This window comes from Euphorbia lathyris, chromosome 2, assembly GCF_963576675.1.
Source record: "Euphorbia lathyris chromosome 2, ddEupLath1.1, whole genome shotgun sequence".
Classification (NCBI taxonomy): Eukaryota; Viridiplantae; Streptophyta; class Magnoliopsida; order Malpighiales; family Euphorbiaceae; genus Euphorbia; species Euphorbia lathyris.
The window spans coordinates 2,216,744-2,226,369 of NC_088911.1; the positions used below are offsets into that span (position 1 = coordinate 2,216,744).

Sequence of the window (9,626 nt, forward strand, 5' to 3'; positions counted from 1 at the left end):
GAAGTAGAATGAGATGAAGCGATGGAGAAGTTGGAGGATAGGGTCGCGGATGCAAGCCGGACCCGGTGATGGAGGTCCAAAAGTCTCGGGCGGAGACACCATCGGGCCAATGGGCGATGCCCGCCTCCGCTTGGTGAGTGAAATGGCTGCGGAGCCATTGAGTGTCAATGGAGAAGGGGCGGTTGTGAAGGTGGAAGTTGAAGAGGGTGGCTCCGGGGACCCCATTGGAGGTGAGGGTGGTGAAGAACTCCACCACTAGTGACGGGTACACCCGCCGGTGCGTAGAATAGAGATCGTACCAACCGAGGGCGCGAAGGTGAGCTTCGAAGGGATCGCCGAGATCATAATGATCAAGCATGATATCTGAGATGTACGGGAGCTCCTTGACTGTGGCCGCGCAAAGATTTTCGTAATTTTGGGCCTCCTCCTCGGTTAGGAGATGAAAAGGAGCCCGATATTGGCGGGTGAGTGGTGGAGTTCCCTCCCATTCGGGTGATGGTGGTTGTTCATTTTGGGTGGAGCGGGAGGAGCGAGCACGAGTGGCCCGTGGGGGACGCTCATTGGCGCTTCGTTTGCGTGCCATGGTGGTAGTGGGTAGTGGGTGATTTAGAAAGAGTAGAAGAAGAGTTGGGGAAGTAGGAGTAAGTTGTGGGGAAGAGAAAGAAGGAGAATGGGGAGTATTTATAGGAGAGGGATGGGAATCCAAGTAAAACTCGGATTCCCAGGGGGTACACGAGGCGTGAAGGGGCCACGCCACGCATATCCCACCTCCTGCCCAGTAATTGACACGCAAATGGCACAGTACGCGGGGCGTTCGGGAGAACACGCCTCGCGTATTGCGCCTCCTGACCCTATTCTGGTGGGAGAAGGATGAGGACGCGGGGCGTACATAGGGGTACGCCCCGCGTAAAAGACAGAAGTTGAACAATGTTTCGGTTTTTGATTTTTCTGATTTTTAATTTGATGGTTTATGGTTTATTAATGAGTATTTAATGCTTTTATTATTTTTAAGTTTAATTAAGAAGGTGGTTTAAATAGAATTAATGTGGAGGGGAGGTGAAAGGATTTGAATTTGAAAGGAGGTGATGTGATTCGGGGTGAGAGGAGGTGGAGTGTGGAAGTGGGAAAGACATATGGGGAAGTGGGAAGAGTGATGGGAAGAGTGGAGAAGGAAAAAGCTGCCATGGGGAGTTGTAATTTACAACTCCCCGAGGGTACGCGAGCCGTGCCCTAGGGCACGTCCCGCGTGTCCGATACGTGGCGTTTATTTAGGAGGGGACTGGCTGCCAAAGGTTACGCGGGGCGTGGTAGGAGAGGCGCCCCGCGTAACATGCGCGTACTGGGTTGTACGTCCTGCGTGCTTAAGAGTTTTTTGGATTATCAATGGGATTTGTTTTTCTTTTGATTTATGAAAAATAAAAGGTAAAGTTAAAAATAAAAATAAAAATAAAAAATAAAAAATAAAAATAACTAAACGGAGAAAACTAAAAATAACATAAAAGAGAGAAACGAAAAAATAAATAAAAGTAGAAACAAATAAAAATAAATTGAAAAACGGTTATAGTACATATAAACAAGTGGTTCGAGAAATTCAAACTGATGCTACGTTTAGAGTCGAAGTAGCTCGACTTTCTCATGCGGCGGCTCAATGCAAGTTTTCCGAGTTGGAACTTGATGGGTCCGAACTTCTATTATTTAGGAGCGTTATCGCCTGTCCGGACTCCCTATTCTTGCCTCGCGGGTTCTGCTCGGTGTTCGCCGGGAGGGTTCCTAGTGGCCTTTCTTGTTGCTGACGATTCAGGTGGGCTACTTGGCGGCTAAGATCCCTGCAAAACACCTCACTATCGGAAAGACGGGTTAATATATCCTTCAACAAAGACGTGACCGATTGGCCATGTACATTGTCGGGAGGTGGAGCGTTCCGATTACCGGGCATGGCTTGTGATTACCCTATCCCGTTTTCCCGATATTCTTGCTCAAAGTCGGATGGGGGCCTCAACACATTATTATTATTGCCATATGACAAGTTCGGGTGTTGGTACCGAGGCCTCCAACCGTTGTTATTATTATTGTGATGGTGATAGGAGTTCGGATTAGGATTATACCTTGGATTGCCTTCTATATAACTTACATTCTCGATGTCACCGGCGAAAGGGCTACCGGCTTGGCAATTGAGTCCGTCATGGTCTCCACCACAGTGATTGCACATCAGGACCTGTGCAACCTTGTTAAGGCTCAGCTGGGCTATCAAAGCGTCAAGTTTTTTATTCATCTCTGCCATGGAACTCTTCGGAGCCTCTTTTTCCACGGCAAACGTTTGATGTCGCGAAGGTCCGGCAAGCCGATCCTCATGCCATTACACGCTTTTCCTTGTGAGCTCATGGATGAGCTCGTATGCTTCACTGGCCGACTTCCTAAACAGGTCCCCACCTGCTGCGGAATCCATGGTGGCACGATTAATAGGTGTCAATCCATGATAGAAAGTGCTTACCAAATCGTGCTTGGTGATATCGTGGTGCGGGCAGCTTCGAAGCAACTTCCGGAATCTTGCCCAAGCCGCATGAAGGGCTTCGTGTTCGAGCTGCCGGAAGGTAGTGATGTCGTTCCTCAACTTGACTGTTTTGGAGGGCGGGAAGTAGTAGGAAAGGAACTCCTTCTCAAGTTCCACCCATGACGTAATCGAACCCGCCTCCAACGAGTGCAACCACTCCAACGCTTGCCCTGTCAAGGAAAAAGGAAACAATTTCAGTCGGACGGCCTCAACCGGTACACCATTTTGCCGAGAAGTTTCGGCACACATAAGAAATTTGTCTAAATGTTCGTTAGGGTTCTCATGCGGTTCTCCTCCGAACTGGCCAAGTTGTTGGATGAGTTGGATCATGCTAGTCTTGATTTCATATGTGTTGGTCGGGATGGTGGGGGCAACGATTCCGTTGCGGTTTTGAGGTCGGTGCGGAGCAAGGATCTCCATCATCGAGCGCATGTCTCCACCATTGCGGTTGTTGTTCACGGGTTGCACCGGTGTCCTTTGGTTGCCCTCGGGCTGGTTAGCTTCATTGTTGAGGTTTGCCATTTTCTCTCTCCGAATCCTACAAAGAGTACGTTCAATTTCAAGATCAATAGGAACGAGAGTATCACTACGAGATCGGGTGTGCATAAAATAAATAAATGAAATAAATTATAAACAAGAAAGAATGTTGTTTGTAAAAGGTATATATAACAAGTATATATAAACAATTTATACAAAAAATAATGCCTAGACTAAAAATAAAACGTTTTTATCTAATATTGCAAGAAATTATAAATCCCCGGCAATGGCGCCAAAAACTTGATGGGGTAGGTAGAGCTTTTCTATGACGAAATGTATATTACGATAAGTGCGTTACGCCTATGGATGTGATCTTTCTAAATGCTCTAACTCTACTAGACGCCACTACTCAGGGGCAAGTGTACCCCGTCGTATCAAGTAATAATCCGGTTAAGACCGGGTCTCGAATCCACGGGATTTATAACTACAAGTATTAGACGACTCGGTTTTATACGTTATCTAAGCGGTGAATACTTTGAGTTGATTCGGGGAACAACTACAAACAACTCCTAACTACGGGTGAGACAAGTTTATATAACAAAACTCTACGAAATGATATGGATGGCGATAAGTTATAAATATGACAAATAACGACTCTCAATATATAAACGGTTAAGGTTTTACTCTTGCAATGACGACTACGTGTAGTGTGACCGATCTGTGAAGTACTTAGACTACGTGGTTCCTAGTCAAGGCATGTCTAATGCTTGGGACCAGAAATTAGGGCCCGTAAGTTCCGTGGTTTGTCAATCCCTACGGTTTCCAAAGCGTCACTTCCGGTAAGGCAACACCTATATGAATCCCTAAAGATAGCCCGAATGGTGTCGGAAATCGCGTTCTCCTACACAATAATCAATTACGAGTATCAAAACAAGTAGCAAACATCAACACAAATATAGATAAAGAGATTATGAATCATAAATTATAGATATGGAGAATGTAAATGTGAATTACAACCAAGCCTAGTACATAGGAAGAGTGCAAGCTAGTTAGCAAGTATAAAGGAAAGAATCCACCCTCGGAACTAGCTAACCGGACTCAAGGCCGTCTCTTAGGACTTGGAGGTGGAGCTTTCGAGCTTGGTGAATGGAGACAGAACGGAACTTTGATGGAATGCCGGGATCAACGAACAAGCTCTCAAGGTGGGAGAGAATTGCTATGTAAACTACAATCTCACACAAAAATAACAAGAATTTAAACTATACTAACAATGGTATATCAAAGGTTGTCTAAGGTGTGTAAAAGTATCCCCAAAAACTTAAGGTTCAGCCCCTATTTATACACATCAAGCTAGGGCAAAGTTGTAATTTCATAAGATACAAGCATGGAGGAACATGATTTTGTGCAGATTTCCCATGATACGCCTCGCGTATGGTGGAGTACGCCCCGCGTAATTGCCCATTCTGTCAGAAATCTCCTGCATGTGGACCAAATCTAGATCTTTTTGTCTCAATCACGCCTCGCGTGGACTGGGATGCGCCTCGCGTGTTTGAGTTTCTGAGATTTTATTGCTTGATTTGGCCCTTTTACGCCTTGCGTATTCGAAACACGCCCCGCGTAAATAAGTCTCTGAGCCTTTTGTATTGAAGAACTTCCTTACACGCCTCGCGTGTAAGGTGGTACGTCCCGCGTAGGGTAGTTGACTCAGGGAGACCGTGCAGTCTGACTTTCAGGATTGGGCTTATCATTTCTGACACATGTTTCCACGCCTCGCGTGGTGGTTGATACGCCCCGCGTATTGGTGACTAGATCCCACGTGGTACCTGTGGATAGGGCAATTATTTCTGACTGAATGTTTCACGCCCCGTGTGAGGAGTGATACGCCCCGCGTATGTTGATAGATTTTCACTTCTTGCTCGTACCTGAAATACAATTCTTGAGAGCCGAGTTAGCTTGACGTTTTTATTTCTAATTAAATCAAAAATAGGGAAAATTAACCGTAAGTACGGAATTTATTTTTATTTCGTTATTTTATTTAAAATACTCTATTTTTGCAGTTAAACTTATTTATTTCATCTAAAACTAAACCGTAAATCACGCTAAAAGATAGGGACGAAACGCCCCTATCAGGGACAGGGATCATGGCCAAATAAACGACTCAACAGCCCCCAGAAGTCAGCAATGTTACCGATGCAATCTAATTCCGGTCGAAAGGAGAAGGATGACGCTGACCATATCGTTTTTACCCTCTCACATGAGAAGAAAAGGTGGACAACATCTTCAATATTAGTACAATATGGACAAGTATGTAGCAATGAAATACCCTTTTTTTGCAAATTTGCACCAGTTGGCAATCTGTCCAGGATGAGGCGCCAAATGAAGTTTTTTATTTTGTTTGGAATGTTGAGTTTCCAGATTAATTTCCACTGTGAGAATTGTAGGGGTTGGATAGAAGATGAGTCAGTTGCTTGACTAAGAGATAGAGCCACCTTGTAGCCAGACTTGACAAGATAATCCCCTGAGTTGGAAAAATGACAGACGAGCGAGTGCTTGCAATTTGTAAGACTAACAGGGGTGGAAAGAATCCGAGTTGCATCCTCCTCGGCACAAAGGTTTCTAACAGCCTCGACATTCCAAGGCCCTGCACCATGATTGATGAGGTAATGGACCTTGATGGACTGAGAGATTGTAGCATTCTTTGGTTTAGGAAGGAAAGATGGAGCATTAGGCAGCCTAAGGTCCATGAAGCACCGAATTGATCTCCCGTTTCCCACTTGCCACCTTAAGCCAATTTTGAGAACATCCCGGCCCTTAGATATGCTTCTCCAACCCCATGAAGAGTTCCTAGGTACCCGAGCTTCCATGAAGTTAGAATAAGGAAAGTACTTACCTTTGAGAACCCGAGCAAGAAAGGACGTAGGGTGTTTGATCAATTTCTAGCATTGTTTTGCAAGGAGGGCACAGTTGAAGGCTTGTAGATCCCTGAAGCCAATTCCTCCTTCATCCTTAGACCTGCACATAGTGTCCCATGCCACCCAATGGACCTTTCTTTGATTATCCTCTTCACCCCACCAAAACTTAGCAACCAGCTTATTCAAATCTTTACAGAGCCTAGCAGGTAGGAGGAAGCACGACATCGAATAAATAGGGATAGTAGTAGTGTTAAGCCCAAAATATACCTAAAATATCATTAATATTTACATCAGTTTTGTTACGAATTTGTGCTGTTTATATCTATTTAGAGGTTTTTTACATCCGAATATGTTTCTTTCATGCAAGGTACCTAAATATTTGGTAAAATCCAAATAGGAGCGAAAAAAGTCGGAAACGAAGGAAAAATCCTACGAAAAGAGTCAAAGACGAAGAAAATCAATCGCACCGAAACGAAGACGGGAAATGAAGTCGGAGACGGGAATAAACACCCGTGTCGCGACCGAGATTCCCTAATCTCGGTCGCGATATGCGTCCTCCTGACCTCTCTCTCCTCCGTTTTTGTAGACCAAAACCTGCCCCCCTAATCTCGGTAGAGATTTACCATTCTCGGTAACATCAGATTTTCTGTCAGCACAATATACACATGTTCTATTTCAAAGAAACGCGTCCGTTCGAGTGGATAGAAACGTCTCTTCACAGCAGACACGTCCCCTAGACACGACTCTTCAACATCTATAAATAAAGAGTTGATTCAGAGTTGTAGATATAGATTGAGAGTTAAGATTAAGTGCATAATTTATGCAGAAATTCTGAGTAAAAAACGATTCAGAGTTAGAAGTTCGATTTTGTAAAAACGATATGATGTACACACATTGTTTATCAATTAATTACAAACACATTAGCATTTAGATTTAGATTAAGATCGGTTCGAAGATTAGTTTATATTTTGGTAGTAGAAGAACCATCTCTATTCCGAAGATTCATCGAGAAGATTAAGTAGCGGATTCGACCCCGGAGCCTGACAAACTCTAACGAGGTTTGCGGAAGGATTGACAACCCGGACTCACTAAGTCCACTTGAATGCTTCCATGCTTTTTATTCTCTGTAAACTTGTATCAAATTCACATTTCATCTAATAAAGTTCATTCAATTCAATATAATTTTATGTAGCACTTTGGTAAAAGATCCGAAGTGAGTTCTGGTGTTTTCATTAAAACGTAGTTAAATTCAATATCTTTACAAGGAAACTTTGTTGAACACTTAGGCAAATTCATTCTTAAGGACGATATGATCGTTAAGTCGGCTTATCGGAAATAAGTATTAATTTGGTTAAGGTAGCAATCTAACCCGACCGTAGGAGGATTGTCTGTGGTTCAAAGCCTTTTAATTGAAGGAGTTTACGTTATTACACTTTCTTAATTTATACAAAGTTTAAAGTTGTTTTCTTTGCTTAATGCAAACGAACACAATAAATCTCTTATTTTAAACACTAAACGTTTCTGTTTTGTAATTCATATTCAAAACAGAATTGATTTCTAACATTCTACATATTCTAACCTAATTCTTATTCAATCAACCTAAAAACCAATTTCAAATAACGATTATCTATTTTTATAAACCTTAAGTCGTATTTAAACTACACATAAATAAGTTTTTGTTGAAAAACGTTCCCTGTGGGATCGATATCTTTTTATTACTACAAGCGAAACCGTGCACTTGCGGAAATCGCTCAACAAGTTTTTGGCGCCGTTGTCGGGGAACGCCAATTTTTTTTTTAACAAAATTTAGATTTTTCATGTTTTATTTCGAATCTAGGTTTATGCATACTTATTTTAACTTTTATATTTTATTTACTAACATATTTATTTTTCAAAATTCTGTTTTGAAGGTAGTCTTGGTTCGTGCAAAAATTTCAAGTTCATGCGCAGTTCTCGAAGTTCGGGCATTCCACCAAAACCATTAGACCCAGAAATTGAAAAGACACTTAGAAATAATAGAAAAAACAAGAAAGACAAAGAAAAAGAAAATTCCGAGCTAGAAAATATGGCAGATCCACCAACGCTCATGGATTACGCTAGGCCAGGAGTGGCCGGTGTAACCACTAGTATAGTTAGACCCAGAATAAACGCTAACTAATTTGAAATTAAGCCAGCTCTGCTTAATATGTTGCAAAATAGTGTAACATTTTATGGGTTACTTAACGAAAATCCTAACACCCATTTGACAAATTTTCTAAAAATTTGTGACACTTTTAAAATACCAGATGTGACTGCCGAAGCAATCAAACTTCGCCTCTTTCCTTTCACTTTGAAGGATAGAGCCAAAGATTGGTTAACTTCTATGCCAGACGCAACATTTGCAACTTGGGAATAAGTAGCCCAAACATTTTTTATCAAAATATTTCCCTTTAGCAAAAACCGCAAGAGTCATAAAAGAGTTAATATCTTTTTCTCAGAATGATAATGAAACTCTTTATGAAGCTTGGGAACGTTTTAAAGAACTTCAACGTTTATGCCCACACCACCAATTACCCGATGCACTTCTAATGCAAATATTTTATAATGGGATAAATCCTACAATTAGAGGTTCGTTAGATGCTATGTCGGGAGGGTTATTTATGAAGAAGACATCCGCCCAAGCGAGAGAACTTTTGGAGGAAATGGCAATCAACAGCAGTATGTGGCCCGCAGAACGTGGACACATACCGGTGGCGAAACCATCGTCCTTAACCACATCATCCATTAAAGGTATAGTGAATCTCGATCCTGTCGCGATGTTACAAGCCCAATTTTCTGCCTTGTCGCACAAAATTGATAGGTTTATGGCACCGTGCGATACCAATGGTAATCCAATCCCAATGGATGTGGATTACGAAGGTATGAGCGAGATCGAACAGGTAAATTTTGTCCAAGGGCAAAACCAAACTAATAATCCTTACTCTAGCACCTATAATTCTGGATGGAGGAATCATCCTAACTTTAACTGGAGAGATAATAATAATAATGCAAATGCTAATTAAAACCGTACCAATAATTATCAAAATCAATCAAGAGATACGATTAGCACTTTATCTTCTAAAATCGACAAATTTATAGACGCTATCAGTGGAAAGATAAGTAATCACGACGATGGTTTTAAACGGATCGAGAATAAATTTGACCAGCTTATTAAAAACCACTCATCTAGCATCCATAATTTGGAGGTTCAAATTGGACAAATTGCTAAATCAATTCCATCCCGAAAAGAGGGAAGTCTTCCCAGCCATGCGGAAGAAAATCCGAAAGAGCATGTAAAGGCTATCACTCTTCATTCAGGGAAAAATTACTTAGGTCCGGAAATGCCCGGAGATTCTACTTTACCAGGAACTGATTTACCAACAAAATCCAAAGAAGATACATTAAATACAAAAAGTTCACCTATGGATTCAAGTACAAAAACTTTTGTACCCAAACCACCTTTTCCACACAAAGTCCGAAATAAGGACTATGACAAACAACTTTTAACGTTTTTGGACAAACTTAAAAATTTGCATATTAATTTGACGTTTATGGATGCGATAACGCAAATTCCTAACTACGGCAAGTTCTTAAAAGATTTGATTTCAAAGAAGACCAGTTGGGAAGGAATTTCATCCATATCATTAACTGAAGATTGTAGTTCAATA

The 9,626-nt window shown here is 41.8% G+C and overlaps 1 non-coding gene across 1 annotated transcript; it reads right to left on the reverse strand.

Moving 5' to 3' along the window:
* Positions 1 to 8,384: 8,384 nt before the first annotated feature.
* Positions 8,385 to 8,491, reverse strand: LOC136221019 (small nucleolar RNA R71). Its single transcript, XR_010684812.1, has one exon. It is a non-coding gene; the product is annotated as a small nucleolar RNA R71 (small nucleolar RNA).
* Between the last annotated feature and the right edge of the window lie 1,135 nt (positions 8,492 to 9,626).